Source organism: Haemaphysalis longicornis, unplaced genomic scaffold (assembly GCF_048455015.1).
Source record: "Haemaphysalis longicornis isolate Haplotype H1 unplaced genomic scaffold, Haemaphysalis longicornis Haplotype H1 scaffold_1, whole genome shotgun sequence".
NCBI lineage: Eukaryota > Metazoa > Arthropoda > Arachnida > Ixodida > Ixodidae > Haemaphysalis > Haemaphysalis longicornis.
The window spans coordinates 62,632,359-62,649,087 of record NW_027526203.1 but is presented as its reverse complement, the minus strand read 5'-3'; the positions used below and the strand labels follow the sequence as shown (position 1 = coordinate 62,649,087).

At 46.1% G+C, this 16,729-nt stretch overlaps 1 protein-coding gene and 1 pseudogene across 1 annotated transcript in view; both read left to right on the top strand.

Annotated features, from left to right (window-relative positions):
- LOC144174863 (uncharacterized) overlaps positions 1-1,681 on the top strand; it is a 162,313-nt pseudogene extending 160,632 nt beyond the window's left edge.
- The window catches only part of LOC144176720 (cytochrome P450 3A5-like), a 109,255-nt gene that overhangs the window by 25,254 nt on the left and 67,272 nt on the right, over positions 1-16,729 (top strand). The window lies entirely within an intron of this gene.

Sequence of the window (16,729 nt, the reverse complement as noted above, 5' to 3'; positions counted from 1 at the left end):
AGTGGCAAATCTTTATTTACGTATTCCCTGTATGTACACCTTCTCTGTAAATGTGAAATGTGAGTTAGGTGAGATCATTCTATCATACGTCTGCTTCTCTACATGTTAACATGAATTTGTTTCTTGTGTTTTTATGAATGTCTATGACTATGTAACGCGTTGCCCATGCGTATTTTATGCACTTTTAATCTTTGCTTGTTTTCCTCTGTGCCAAGAAATAGGCAAGAACCCCGTCAAACTACTTTGCTGTAGCTTTTTGTTCCTGTCCAAGCATTTTTTTCTACTTTGTTGTGTAAGAGGAAAAATGTGAAAAATAAAGTTCAAGTTGAAGTTGGAATGTTTGGCTATCTTTGGTTGTTTCCTCTATCGACTACCCTGATTTTGTTCGGTATACTTTGTAATTCTTCTGCGTAGATTTTCCGTATGACTACGCTGTTGACTTTTTTCTTGTTATCGTCTTCCGATTTTAACTTGGATTGCAAACCTCGTAGTTATTACTTGTTCTGCTGTGGTTTGTTACTCGCAAATCTGTGCCATATGACCCGCAAAGCTTCACTTTTGCGACCCCTTACTAAATTTCCTGCAAAGGGCGTGTAAAGTATTATAAACTGCAATGTTTAATCAGGATTTACTAAGGGCCTATGTATTGTTTTTTTCAACGCGGTTTCTTATGTAAGACATTTAATTATGTTCCTGATGTTCCTGCATGTGAGTAGCTTTCTATTTTTACATCTGAAGCGCAGGAACCTTACTGCGCATTTGTAAGACCGAAGTAGAATGTGCCATATGTGTTGCACCTGTAATAGACGAGCACTAAAATCGCAGTTAGACATGTCGGGAGTTAGTGCGTGCTTCCTAAAAAAAATCGTCTAGGAGCTTTTCTTTAGATTCTTTTTATCTCCAGATAAAGTGCTCCCAGTGGTGTTTATATTCGTAAAATATACGTAGTTCGATGTGATTTTAAAGACGATAGTCTTTCTTGGGCTACTTACACCCAGAAATTTTGGTCTGTCTGTCTGTATGTCTCTCTGTCTGTCTGTCTGTCTGTCTGTCTGTCTGTCTGTGACTCTATTCAGCCACCCGGCCAAAGTAAATAGATATTGCGCTATAGTCTTATATACTCATAGCCAAATGTAAACGTCTAAGCCCGGTTTACATGTTCATACTTGTCAACTTTTTTGAACAAGAACACGACATTAGGCAAATATAAGACAGGAAATTAGTAAACAAGGCATATTTGCAGTATTCCTTTATTTAAAAATTCATGGATGCTTGGTTTTTCGATAGCAAATGATATTCTGCATCTACTGCCGAAACCCGCCCCCTCCTGTTGCCCGCGCCACCTCCTGGCGGCATATGAAAAATCACGCGGCAACAGCAACGAAATGTCCCACTAGCTAGGTTCCACATTCTGCTTGGAACGCACGTGGAGCACGGCTACGCGGTTCTATAAACCTTGCAGTCAGCCGCCTCAAATTCACGCGTGTCTCCGCCGTACTGTAGCGCTGGCATTGAGGAACCCGGCCCGTAGCAGTGGAATGCGGTAAATTCAAATCGCATCTGTTTTATCAATTGAGTGCGTGAAGCGCTTGTCACATGAAGCGCCTGTATTGCTGAGGGTGGGAGATGTGCCCTTGATGCATGTCTTGTACCCAAGGGGGGCTCGGGTGTCCTCAAGTGAACGCTGTTCGCTTTTTGCCCGAGCCTACCCGCATCACTGTGATGCAAATAAACTGATTTGATTTGATTGAGGCACAGGTACGGGAGCTTGAAGGGACATTCTAGCGGCGGCCCCTTGCTGTGATCCCTGCTGCAGCCCCAACATGGCGGGCCGCAGCGGCGGAGGATGCAACAACGGCGTGGTGCTGGTTAGGCTTAGGCCACCCGAGAGATTTCTTCGCTCGCAATAAGTTCACCAGTGGACCTACCAAGGTGGTACTTACACCACGGTGTAGCTGAGCACTTCACAAACACGATAATGCAACTCGTGGGTCACTGGCGCTAGAACTGCACTTACTGATGTACAAAGCGAAGCCGATGTGGGAGCCATCCGCACCCGTTCAAAGGGCCCTATGCTCTCCGCCTTTCTAAGAGCAAAAAAAGCTGAACATGCCTTGCGTGCGTTGTTACAACAAACCGTAACTCCGGTGGTACTCAACAGCACCAGCATAATTCCGCCCTTATTGCAGTTCTATTAAATATAAATAGAAAGCTAGCAGAGCTGCCGCAGATTATAAGCAAAGTCGAGTTACTAATGGAAGTGAAGCAAACAGTGAAAAATATTGAACAGTGGGTGCAGCTCATATCCGACAAGCACGCCGACGTGTTACAGGGACTGAAAGAGCACGCGACTGAAATACAGTAATTCCTCGTTATAACGAAATCGCTTTATCGAAATATTGCTTTATTCGAAATTTCGTCTGGTTTTAACCCAAACGCCTGCATTTGCGGCCGCTTTACTCAAAGCGCACGAAGACCTTGACCCGCTTACAGCGAAATAGCGAGCAGGGGCCGTCGCCTAGCACCAGCGACCCAGCGGCGAGTCAGGCTGTAAAATGGCGGGTCAAGGCAAGTTGGTGCTTCCCGGCGAATTTTTCGAGCCGGTCATGCTCGATTCGCGCCATCCAACTTAAGACAAACAGTCGAAGTGCGAGGTAGGGTCACTGAATTTTGTTCCTAGACGCTAGTCAATGGCGTTGACCTGACGGTGCGCGAACACCGACACTCGAACCACATAATTAGCAGCGTCGTCAACAAGGGGGCACCGGAAAACACTTGTTTTGCAATGTTTACGGCTGCACACCTCGGGAAAAAATTGTCCAGTGATCAAGAAAATTCCCTTGTGCAAATCCAGCCAGTTTTAAGTATTGCGCTGTGTACCCACATGAGCTGGTGGCAAGACTGCGCTGTGTACCCACAACCGTATAATGCATAGACGGTTCGACACAAAGAATCGGCAAGTGGTTTTCATAACTGATAATTGTCGGAGCCACGGGAAGATAGAAAACCTCACGCCGATCGCTTTGGAATTTTTTCCTGCAAACACAACCGCAATACTGCAACCGATGAATCAGGGCATAATTGAAACCACCCGGAAGCTGTACCGCAAGGCTCTTTTGAGGCGCATGTTCACAGCGTATGATACCAGCAAGAGGTACAACATTGATTTGCTTGGTGCGATACCTTTGCTAAACATTTCATGGAAAGAACTTGCACCTTCGAAGGTAGCCAACTGCTTTGCGCACGCCGGCTTTTCCCGCACCCTTGTCAGCGACCCTGACAATGACCAGCTTAATGAGGGCTTGACTTGCAGCGATCTCCACGAGGCTGTTCATAAAATTGCTGGCCAAAAGGTAGAAGGTGACTTCTAGACGTTTATTTTGGCTGATGCTGCGGCTCCCGTGGTCGCCCCAACGTCGGATGTGGAGATAATTGACACTGTTGTTGTGGCCCCGATGAGGACGAAGAGCCGGTGGACGAAGTGCCAACTATGGTGCAGACGCGGGAGTGCTTACGCCGGCTGCGAAATAAAGTTCAATGCATGGGCGGCGACCACAGCCTCATGCGATTCATGGTAAAATGGCAGCACGGGTTGCTTGTGCCCTGCAAGAACTTGAAACAGCCATAGCTCACTTCCTTTATTGCACCTGAATGAAGGTTTGCTTCACTGAATACATGGTGTTTTGATTGCTCGCAGTTGTGGCGCAAGTAAAGCTCAACTGATTTAGATTTTCTCGAGCGGTTGCTTATATCGAAATAGTGCTACGAACGGAAATCTTCGCCGTTCCACTGATTTCGTTATAACAAGGGATAACTGTAGTTGCTTTGAAAAATAAATCGAACGAAGGGCCGCTGACAACGCAGGCCGTGATCTGCTAAAATTACGGGTTAACAGCCTTGAACAACACAGTCGGATACAAAAGATTAAGATGTACGATCGGCCATTATCTGGCAACGAAGACCTGAGGATCAAAGTTAATGATCTGGCCACAGATCTGAAACATGTTCAATAAAGTTAAGGTAACAGAACCTATGAAGTGATTCTAAAATTTTCGAATGTTTCCAATGACTATGAGTCTATTGTTGTGCGGTGTTTTGAAACAATCATTTTGTCAGTTTATCGCCCTCTATTTGGAGATATTAAAAGGACACTGAAGTGATTTGTAAACATTCCGGGATTACTAGCACAAATTGAAGTCCAGAGTCCCTAGGCCGTGTTTCAACCACGCTGGATGCGTTTACGCGAATTTATTTTGTAGAAAAATCAATTCGAAAATGCTGTCCTCTCTCTGCATCCTCTCCCATTTTCTGTGGCGTTTTCGTGTAACGTACGAAAAAAATGACTTGGCTTGTCTGCGCTACTGCACGGCTCGCCGACCTTCCGACAGAGTCAGCGGGCCCAACGTTTATAGTCTGCCGGCCGCCGACTGGTCGTCGCAATTCGTTCACTCAGTTGCGACACGTTTGTGGAAAGTCATGGGTAACGCATAAATTGTGTAAAAGAATTAAAGAGATAAGCTCTTCGATAAATTTATCCGCCGCAAAGGATCCGAAATATGTTCAGAATACAATCCCTAAAGGAACAGGCGCTTGTCGGGTTGCTCCGTGGTAGAACCACGTTAGACCCGTACCTGTAGGGGAGTAGATACTACTGCACCCTCAGGACGTAGCGATGGGTGCAAACCCTATCGCTCGCCGTTCTGCCACTAGAAGCGGGACTCCCACTTTCTGCTTCCAGTATGAGCTGTTTGTCATCGCTTGTGCGAACGTGATAGGCCTTTAGATCGCTAACGTGATCGCTAACGGGACTCACCAGCTCGTACCTTTCAAGCGGCTGCATCTCATACGTGAGCAGAGTTGTCTGCACCATAATTCGGTATGGCCCTCGCCTTTTGTGTGCGAGCGCTGCGGTGAAACCGCGCGCAGTGTTGCTGAGTTGGTGCGTTCTCCTTAGCACTAGGTTATATACAAGGTCACGACGGCCTTTCCTATACTGCTCGGCTTGCTCCATGCGCGCCACGTCGAGGTTCTCCCGAGCCGTGCGTTGGCTGCTAGAAGGCGTTCCCGGAGCCTAGCCGCGTACTGCGACAGAGGAGGGGCGTTACCCGCCGCCGCGCACAACACTGCATTTTCCAGTGGAAAAGTGATCTTTTGACGAAGTTTTGGTAACCTGGGGCGGTAATTCTCGTAACTTTCCCTTTTGAAAACGTCCCTTTTGAGTCCTTTTACCGTGACGTACTTCTGGTTAAGCAGTGGGCGTTGGCAGTAGTTTTGTTGCGCTTGCGTTACATCACTTCCGGTTGTTTGCTTTTAGCCAATCAGGGCTCGCCAAAAGAGCACTTTTGAAAGGGACGCAAAAGGGATAAAACTCGAGAATACCGCCCCTGGTGACGAACTCGTTGACCTATTTGCGGTAGTAGTTGTCGCGAAAGCCAATTTAGGCAAACGCGCGTGCCAGTCCGTATGCTCCTTGGTTATCGCAACCAGCATGCACTTCAGGTTCCGGTTCACCCTCTCAGTCATATTGCTCGGAGCATGATAGGGACTCATTTTCCAGTGCCGAATGTGCAACGCTCGACAACATTCCAAAAAGACTTTCCTTGTGAAAAACCAAGCGTTGTAAGTGACCGGGTCGGAGGGGAAGCCGAAACGAAGGGATGTCTCCAACAGCTTCTCTACGATCCGCTCCGACGCCAGCTTTCCAAGGGGAAACAACTCCATGCACTTAGAAGAGTGGTCCGCTGTAATCAGAATGAACTGGTTTCCTCGCGCAAATCTTGGGAGGGGTCCCATTACGTCCTACGCTACAATCTGCCACGGGTAGCTGCTTTCCACCGGCTTCATGAAACCCACAGGTTTCCCAGCGCGCGGCTTCGCTACCTCACAGAGGGCAAGCGCGAGAATAGCTCAGTACCAGCGTTGCCAGATTGAAAAGAGGCTTCGATACCAGCTTCCTGCCAAAATTTCACTAGATTTCACCAGCAATAAAAAATGTCAGATATGACGTACTTCCGCCTACTTCACTTATTCTTAATCGTCGTCAGCAAATCGCGTCGTCTTACTGTGTTTTTTTTTTCATTTTCACTGCCCTCTTACAGGGAAAAAATATGTGAATAAATACGTGAAACAACAATGGGCTTTTTAATCATGCAGACGGAAAGAGTAGCCATTAAGATAGTGTTTTTGTTTCTTATTAGGGTGCCTCCTACAACGGAGGAGGTATATTTTAATTCCCTTTTGAACTATATTTCCTAAATAGGTTTGAGAAAACTTAAACAAAATTAGTTATTTATATGCGCCCAGTTCCTAGTTGTCAAAGCACCAAATAATCAAAATACCAGGTGGTCTAATTAGAGCAACAGTGACTACCCCCCTTTTTGTGATATACTTTCGCACGCTGCATAAGATACCAGTAGCCATAAACACTTAATAGACATGGAGTCAAGGATACTGTGTTTTTTATTTATGTGCTTCTGTTGTGAAGTGGCGCTGCAAACTCGAAAACATCATTTCTTTTAGGGGTACAGTTAACTAAAATACTGCGGGCATGCACCCACCGAGTTACGGCGCATTCAATCGAGTGCTCACTGTGTTCTGCACCACGATATTTAAACACCCGCCCTTCGTGCAGTGTATATTTGCTTCAAGTTATATTTGAGCGTTTATATTTTAGTGTGTTCATTGGAAAATCAACATGCCAGACAAAGCTATTGCAATTTGTAGTTACCACAGGTTACTAGGGCGTGATTCATTATGGAAGGAATATTAGGGGTACATTATTCATAAAGAATTTCCAAACACGTGTCATTTAGTGGTGGTTTATTTGAAATACAGAACGTCACACTCTTTTTTTGTCACTTTCAAAACCAAAATACAAATGACAACATGCCTGCAGCAAGTTGGTGTTTAAGAGCATGAAAGTCTTCTACTCATTCAAAGGAAAGCATGGTTCGAAGCAGTGGCTCATTTCTTATAGCTGCACAGGAAATAAATCTCAGAATAAAATATATTGTCTTTATTATTATTATAACTCACTAAATTAGTATCGACATTAGCACAGCATGGACATATTTAAAAAAAAACGGGTGAATTTAAGAATGAATATCTTTTGTATCGGAGAATGCACATCAGTACAGTGAAGCACCAGTTATTATCATTCACAGTAACTTATCACAACAGCATTTTAAGGGGTCTGAAGACATGGATGATGAAACACATTATAAATAATTATCACAGTAAAATACAGCCAATAGATTAAAATTAGACAAAAATGATCCTTCTACACGCGTACTGAAATATCAGAATCCGATTTTGGATGCAATGTCCAAATAAAAATACAAAGATTGCTAAGTGTGTAGGTGGCCTAAGTAGTTGCTCGTTAGGACCCTTTAGCGTACTTAGAGTCACGGTATTAGCACTACAATTCAAATTAGAAAGGTCACTTACAGGTTTAGTCAATTAAGGCTCGTCACAGCCCAATATAAAAAATAAATCAGCCATCTGGCGCTGGCTACACTTTGAAAGGATATTTAAAATAATGGCGGCCACCGCATCGTACGAAAGATTACAAAATATTGCACTTAGGCACCTGTAGCGTAAATTAAGCCACATTTTTTCGATAAAATATTACACGCGTAAGGAAGGAGTCCAAACACACGTACTACAATGTAGTTACTGACAGAGAAAGCTTCGACACTTTAGAGACACCTATACTATTAATTATTCACTCATTTTTGTTCAGAAGTGATCAAAACAAACACATAAGAACGAAGTCCAAACACACAATGACAAAGTTCGGTTCATAAAAGATTTTGAAGTCAAGCTTTCACAAAAAAAATGCTAAGAATGAAATCCAGTTACATAACAAGTAGTTCATAGTCACACTGACATAAAATATCCGTTGACACCAAGCGCATTTACCACTGATAATTCATAAGAACATGGAAAAACAAACGCATAGAACAACCGCCCGAGTTCACTATTACAATGATTCCTTTTGTTGCGCTCACTTAGGCGTGTCTTGGCAGCGTTCCACGATGGGGCTTCAGGGATTTACGGCAGAGCTTCCAGAACGGTAGCCTTCCGTTTACCGACCCCGGGCTAGTCAGCCACAGAAATTCTTTCTCCCATGAGTCCGAATACCTCCTGGCGCTGTCGTATGACTTCTTTGCTCTTTTGCCGCGTTGATATGCATCAACGTCACTGTCGGAATCACTCTCGCTGTTTTTTTTTTTTTTTTTTTTTGAACTTGCTTTGAAAATTAATGTGCAGTCTAGCCTAAAAAAATTAAAGGAACATTAACACAAGAATAACATCATGTTTAAATCTACGAGCAATACGTGTAAAAGAGAAACCGTCACGCCAACAAAGTACATGCAGCCTTTGATGTGCTATCCGTGCTATTTAAGGAATATAAGTCATCTACTTACAAAATATCGGCGGTGCTCGTGTTGGGGAGTGGGTCGCACCAATGACAGCACGGCGGACGGCGCACTGTCAGATTTTTGTAAAAAACAGATTAACAAGAAGATAAACACTGGACAAGACCCTGCGTTTATATTTCCCGAGCAACCCAAGTCAGACACGCGGAACAGAGCCAAGTAGTATGACAAAAGGCGATAGCGTTAATGATCTGGCAAAGTTCTCACAATGCAGACATTCAGTTCAAGTGCTAGGCATGAACGCTAGTACAGCCGTCTTCACGGAAGAGAGTAATTTAAAATGAAGCACTCATAATCCCCAACCAAGTACTGAAAAGCATGAAGTCAATATTAAAACATTTTTCGTTCGTCCGCAGTGTTTACAAGGTCTTTGGCACCTCACTGCACCTAGCCTAGCTAGGACTTCGTGCTGTGGAAAGCAAAGGTTGGCTCGCTTCCTCGCCGTGCCTGTTCGTTTAGACCAGTAAAAATTAAAGCACGCGGTTGGAAGCAAGCATCAGCTAAGACCAGGGCCTTAGACAGAAAATTTTTCGGAAGGGGTTATGGGCTATTAGAAGCAGGAGTTTTGCCCAAGGGAACGCCGATTCTCGCTTACGCGCTGCCCGGAAAATTTTCAGAGGAGGTTCAAACCCACAAACCCCCCCTCTGGCAACGTTCCGGGCGAAGATTGCACCCTAGGTCTGATGAATCTACCACACACGAGTGCTAAAACTCTCTATTAGAGAGTTTTAGCAGTCCGTCTGTTCCGTCGTGTGCGTTGTTACCGTGTTGACCGGGACCTGTCTGGGCACTTCTGCATTCGATGCGGTAGGGGGATTAGTTCCGCGGGCCGGCCTTCTCCATGTCCGCGCATTCGTCCCGATGGAGTGCGCCTCCTCGCCCTTCGCTCGCGCAGGCGCAGTCGGGTCGCGGTACACACGATAACTACGTACACGACGGAACCGACGAACTGCTAAAACTGTCTATTGTCTGCACACGTGCACTACCTTGACCGCGTCAGCTGCCTCGTGGTCGGCCCGTTCGTACAGCTCCTGCATCGCCCTTGGGTGTAGCCCCAATCAACCCATTCCCGTTGGAACCCGTACCGTTTGAACCCATTCCCAAAACGCCCTTCCCATTTGATCCGCCCCGTGTGCGCCCCTTCCCGAAACGACCTTCCTGTTTAAGCCCTTTCTGCCACAACCCGTTCCCAAAACGCCCTTCCCGTCTCAACCTGCTCCCCCATTTTAACCCGTATCGTTGACGTTGCCGTTTGCGTTACCGTTTTTGAAAGTGTCCCCCAAAATATGCATCCAAAGAATGGGTCATTGGTTACTGTAAATACCTCTGTGCGAACATTTATCTAGAACAGAGCATTCGGCCGATATTTCCGGCGTATAAAAGTTTGCGAATACCTGAGGTACTCTTAAAGCATTTTGAAAAAGTAAATGCTTCCGCATTTATCGTTCGTCTGGCTTCTGCACGGAATAAAAAAAATTATTCGTGCATTCATGGCTCCCATCAGAAAAGAAACAATCGCGCTGAAACAATTATTACGCTCTCGAAAGACTTTTTTTCTAATACCGGGGCTCCTAGCAGCCACCACGGTGAACTAATTAGTCGTTCCGGGAAGATGTCGCTGTCAAAAAAACTTGTGAACGGACCATCCTGCATCGATGTGGGTGGAAATCCCGACAGTTGCGCGTTTTTATATAATCAAGAAGCGTGCACCCAAGTGCAAATGCAACTAATGCAAGGACTCATTCGACAAAACTGCGTGCATTGCAGGTGATGCATGTCTGCGCTGGAATTTCAAAGAAACATTCCTAAGCAGGCAGCTGGTTCTGCAAAAGTGTTTGAAGCATTAGATGGATAGCAACCTAAATATGTACTACATTGGCTTTTCCACGTATGGCGTGCCCACATATGTATTTGCCGCAAAACGTACACGCAAAAGAATAAAGCTTGAGGTGCTCTTACCGCCTGGATGAGAAATGTGTGCTAACCATTTCCTCCAGAGAAATTTTCAGCTTTAGACTTCTATGGCAATCCTTTTTCAGACATTTGCACATGGAGTGAACGTTAGCCCCAAATGAAAATGGGTCGTAAAAACCACTGGCTTGGCTCGTAATGTTTACCGCTTTCATAAAATACGTTTCTTACTGGTTAATTATATTTGGTAATTAAATTTCGCGAGATGTTCTTCCCGCGTGAAAATGAAACAGTTGCCCTTTACTACCCCTAATAAATTATTCATTGTCCTTGGTAAAAGACCTAAGTTCGTACTTAGCGCGGTGCGAACGCTACAAACTGGCAATTTGTAGCGTTCGTAACTTTTTTTTACTGGAGAATACGTTTGACGTAACTTTAGCTTAATTTTCAGGTTACGTCGGAAGTAAGAGTAATTTTTTACTTTGGGTATGTGTTACGTCCGACGTAACTCAAAACATTGGGTTAATTTCAAAACTCGCACGCCTCGGGCGGAGTCATCTAAGTCGAACCGGGTACGTTATTCCAAGAAGGGGCTAAATGGGTCGTTTTCTACAGGGTTGAAACGGGAGGGAACAAACGAGAAGGTTCAAATGGGAATGGGTTCGATTGGGAACAAAAAAAATGGGAAAGGGCTAAACGAGAAGGTCGTTTTGGGCCGGGTTTAAACGGGACGGAACAAGCGGGCAGGTCTAAATAGAAATGGGTTCAAACGGGAACCCCTCTCGCCCGCACGTACTCGAGGAGGCTCTCCTCGGGGTGCTGCGGGCGGAGAGCAAGCTCGGAAGCCGGTTGGCAACGCCTCAAACGCGCAGCGATGCCTACTAGTGCCACGGGTAAGACGTATGCCTCAGTACGTCATCATCCGATGCGCCTACCGCAGTCTGGTAGGAATTCAGTTGCTGCAGGTATTCGTAAACAGATTCCACGTCTCCGTAGCCGGAATACGAGGGAACCTCGATATTCAAACGCCGCTTCTAGACTGGCACTACGGGACTCGCGGCAAGAGCTGCCGGTGCCGAACCGAGCGTTTGGGTCACCTCCGCGAACATCACGGTCATCTGCCTCACCACTGAGGTGAGATCTGCGGGAAGCAACTGCTCAGCAGCCTCCTGCGCAACGGCGTCCACGCTGCGTCTCCTCCCGAGCCCTGCGGCCCCTCCTGTCCCGTCTCACTCCTTGTGATAGCAGCCGTTCCGAGCGAACTACAGAAGAATAGGCTGGCTCACCGGCGCCAAACTGCACACGAGCAGATACCAAGCACTTCTCGTTGACTACATACACAACGCGACAAACCCCACACAGAAATCAACAACGGATGCAAAAAAAAACGTCTAGGCAATATATGACAAAAAACTGCAGTACAGGCACGGCAACATACACGAGCGACTAAGATCCCTTCAAACGCTAAATAAGCTCGCAATGCGACCACTTAAGACGTTACACAAACAACAGAAAAAACATGTGGTTGCAGCCTCTTTCATAGGAATCGGTAAAACACGGAAGTGCAATGTGCCTTCACAGGAGCATTTAATGCTTATTGTGCATCCATATCAACATGCGCATCGCTATTTATATTACGTCGGTATGGAACCGTTAGGCGCACCAACGTTAGACACTGGATTGCATGCGCCGGAACATTGCGTAAATCCGACTGAAACCACAGCCCCTTGAAAACCATGCTAACGAAACCGAACCGAAACCGAAATCAGTAGGTGGCGGAGGGTGGCTAAATTCACCCGCGTCCCGCGTACACGAAGACGCTGGCATCGAGGAGCCAACTGTCGGCGCTCATTAGCGTCATGGTATACTTCGCTTGGCCTGTCCTAGACCGCAGCACCATTCGAACAAAGAAGGTAGTGGGAAAGATATAAGGCGCGTTGGTAAACCCACTTGCGCTTGAATTCACACCGCAGTCGGCATAGCGCTATCCATGTACCTCCCGTTACGGCGACAGTGTTCGTGGTTCGAATCCGGCCGGAGCCGCGTCAACGGAACTTTTTCTGGTGATATCATTTCCGTGTCAGATATGACGGCGGTGAGATCATGGTGTACCGGGGCATAAAGCACATTCGTGTAGAAAGAGCACAAGAAAAACTTCGGGCATCTGCAGCCATCGTAAAACCTAAGCGAACTAAAGCACCGCCATCAAAACTATTTTACAAACAATGCATCTATATGGTTGCATGCCCCGTTTAACCTACTGCCGAAATGGCGTTTCGTTGCCGGAACAAAGCAATGCTGTCCCAAACCGCAGTGAGCCCTTTCCCGGCCGCCGCAGAAAGCAAATATCAAGGGGTGGGCTTGAATTTTAGCCCCACATTGGGTGCCAGATGTGGGCCTGCTCTCTATGGCATGCCAAGTGATGAGGCACAGTGCGGTTTTGTACAAGAACTCTTTACTCACATATTGGCCAAACCCAGCCACACCGCCCAGGCACACACCAAACGTTCCAGAGTCCTGCGGGCCGAGTCCGGGGCTCCCGCCACACGCCCGCTTCTCCCTCGGGCACCGACGTCCCCAAGTCCCACAGCCGGAGGCCGCAAGGGCAAGCGAGGAGGCAGGGGGAGAGAGCCCACGTTGAGGGGCGCCCAGCAACACCCTTCAGTCCAGAAGGCCCTGCACCAAGGCGTTCCCCACACATTCAAAGTTCTCGTCGGTCGCTACGGAACCCAAAAAAGTTTAGAATGTAGCGGGAACTATCATAGCGAACTGTTCGACTTCAGTACCAGCGATGCTCATGTTTGATGGCGTACAATTAAGGCACAGTTGACAATTTTCCGTCTGTCTTTCTGTGTTTTTCTATTCTTTGTCAGTTTGTTTCCTCCTCAATGTCACACAATCAGCAACGAAAAAGTTTACCAATTAAAGTGCTGATGTGTTTTACACTGCCTCCAATGTCGCTTGCCCCAATATCTAGCTGGCAGCAATGTGGAAGAAGCCTGCATACCCAAAGCATCCCCACGCAGACGCAAATTGTGTCGCCCATTTTACCTGGGGGATATAAAGGGACACTGAAGTGATCTATAACATTGCGGGATTACTAGCGCAACTTGTTGTCCTGGGTGTGTTTACGTGAATTTATTTAGTAGAAAATTCAATTAGAAAATACTGTGCTCCTTTCTGCCTCCTCGACCATTTCCTGTAGCGTTTTCGTGTGACGTTAGGAAAAAATGACTTGGCTTGACTGCGCTACTGCAAGGCTCGCCGACCTTCCGACAGCGTCAGTCTGCTGAGCGTTTAGTCCGTCAGCCACCAACGGATCGTAACAATTCTTCTGCTCAGTTGAAACTAAGCCACGACACGTTTGTGAATGGAAGAATATGCCTTTTTTAGTTTGTTAGTTTGTACACTGTATCAAGCTCCAACTCCAGGTCGCTCCACACAAGCGCTGCACAAGCGCACATGCTACACTTCGCTGACTGGTACGCTAGTAGGAAAATATGTGGCCAATTGAAGGCCGGATAAGAGTCAGCGAAGTTATTATAGGTACTAAGGAAATATATTCAACAGAAACGTTTACCGTACAACGTAAAACTCGCGTGCAAGAAGCCCTTTTTTGCGCTGGATGAACAAGCAGTGCGGTCAGCAGCACGACACCACATCTGCGAACGCTTTTCCGACTAGGAAATGCAATTGCTAGACGTGAGATATTGTGGAAATTTGGGGGACGCTGACTGCACGAGCGCTATAGAACAAATGCTCATCTAAGCTGCTTGAAATGCTAAAGCTAACTAAAAATGTCAAATGGTTATAAATTATATACCTTATATTTCCTACAGCGGCAGCGGTGGCTGGTAGCCGAGTGGCCTGAAGCCTTCCGAGGGTTGACTTCTTCGTTTTCGGCCGATGTTTTTTATACTCAATTCACCATTTTTGGGCCGTACGTTCATAGCCCCACGAGCAAATTCGCTGAAGGCGCGCAGGCTTACACTGACGCGCTAGCGAGTTCTCATTGGCGTGCTGTTGCCATAAGCACCGACTGCTTGCGGACAGTGGGGACAGGCCAGAATCAGCAGACCCTTGGCCTGGTGCGAACACGCTTTTTACGATACAGGCATGAGCGAGGCAAGCTCCAAATATGGGGGGAAAGCGCAAGGCGTTTGAGCGTCTGCGGTGACGCGGAGGGCGTTCATGCACTGCGTATGCCTCGGCTGGTGATTGCTACGATTCGAAGCCATCCTGGTAGGCTTATCTGAGGCATCTTAATTAAGCCGACAACATGACAGAAGCACGGTATGTGGATTATTGAGATATCGAGAATGCCCATCGAACGGTAACGTTGGATGTCAAGCATCTTGTTTCACAGAACCGAAACAAAAACTAATTTGATTGCTAATCTTCGACATCATCCAATCACGTAGAACCTTTACCCGACGTCAGTGTGGTTAGTTCGTGCAGCCTCCATAAGCTGCGCATGGTAGGTTTTTTTCTTTCAGGCTTTATTTAATAAATACTGCCTTTTCGCCCGGATAAACGATGAAAAGTGCTTTCATTTGAGCCAGTCTACGCAGTACAACAAAAAATGGGAGCTTGACAACTTCACTTCAGTGTCCCTTTAAGGTTGAACTGCCGTCTATTAGTACTTTCCGCCAGAAATACGTAAAATATTGAAATGGCTCCGTGCATCGAATATTCACAAGCCGTGGCATAAAAGCACACGTTAAAATAAAAGGAAGCGTGTAGCTTGCCGGTGTTATGGTTCTGCATTTTCGTTCCAGGTATCTATCGAAACGGGAATTTTTGGAAGAAAGAGATATATTTAAAAACCACACTGCATTGTTTATACTTTTGTATTACTATTGTACTTTATATTCATGGAGCGATCATACCGAAATCAGAGATCACCCACTGCCGCATCCTAACCTCGTAGAGATAAAGATTTCTAATTTATTATTCATGTTCATGCGACAACATTTTTTCGTAAATACCACACCGCTCCAACCATGCAATGTACTCTATCTCTACAAGAATGCGTTATAGCCAAAGATAATAACTTTATTCGTTATAAATGTGTAACTGTGAATTATTCGTGAAAAGAGGCAAAGTAAGAAAAAAAATTCAGACAAAACACAAGCCCCACGAAGCACCCTATAATAGCCCAAAAGTATCCTAATTTGCCCTCTTATTGGCAAGTCTTGCACGAAAAAAACTCCAGAAATCGAGCGGCTTATGAGTGCACTTGTATTAGACAGCAATTGACCAAAATTCTATGCATTTTCTGTGCCACCAGGCTGGTATGTTCATGAATACAATAGTTAGTACAAGGACATGTAGTCAGGATGGAAAGAATTAAATCAAAGTAAGCTTTGCCTGCATTAATTTAACTTATGCTTATTGTTGTAAGGTGCAGAGGGGGAGATAGATATTGCCCGATAAACATGTCATGAAAACTTTGCGGTGCTGTTCAGAGCCACGCTACACGTTACGTTTCACCTGCCATCGACTAACATTGTGCGCCATCGGAACGTTTCCAGACTATCTGTGCTCCAGAAACAGAATTTTCGGCTTGTTTAAATACAGAAAAAATCGGGGCGCTTGGGTTTTTTTCCTTTATAGGGTGCCAATATTAATATGCGGCAGTGGGGCACCGCCTACATATAATCACAGGGCACCTCAATAGCAACATGGGTCCGTGGACCAGGGAGTGAGTGCCCGTAGGCAAAGCAATGTTGTTTGGCGGGTGGCTTGTTTCGCGCGTCGAGGACACGAACCGTTGATGCTGAAGCTGTGTCTGATGATGATTATGAAGGGTGCTTGCGGTTGACAAAGACGTGGCTGCTACAATTCTAATCTCGCATAGTTGGTTGTTACATCTAACTCTGACCGAAACTTCTTGGGTATCCTGTACCATTTCATACGGCTGAGGTCCTCCGCTCCTTTAAAGTTGGCCGCATGAAAACAGCAACGTGTGGGCTTTGAAAGGGCTTATAAATGTGTCCATCATGTTTCTGCATCTGAGAATAATGTTTTCTTCGCCCTGAGACACATTGGTAGAAGCTCTTGTTTCAACAGTTGATAATGGGATACATTGGAGTTAAAAATACGTCAGTGTAGCAGATATACAGGGTTTATTTTATAGCCATGAGCAACGCGAACAGTTTGTGTTCCTCCGCGGTGGCGCAGTGGTTTTACAACGTTGTGGTGTTGACCCCAAGAACGCGGGTTGGATGACAACTGGGCGCACGTCAGCTTTTCTGATGGAGGCAAAGAGCGAAAGTGACCGTGCGTCGAGATACCAACGCACGTTAAGGATACCCATGTAGTCAAACGTTCTCCAAATCCATCCACATGAACAGCCTGATTGGCCCGTGGCAGCT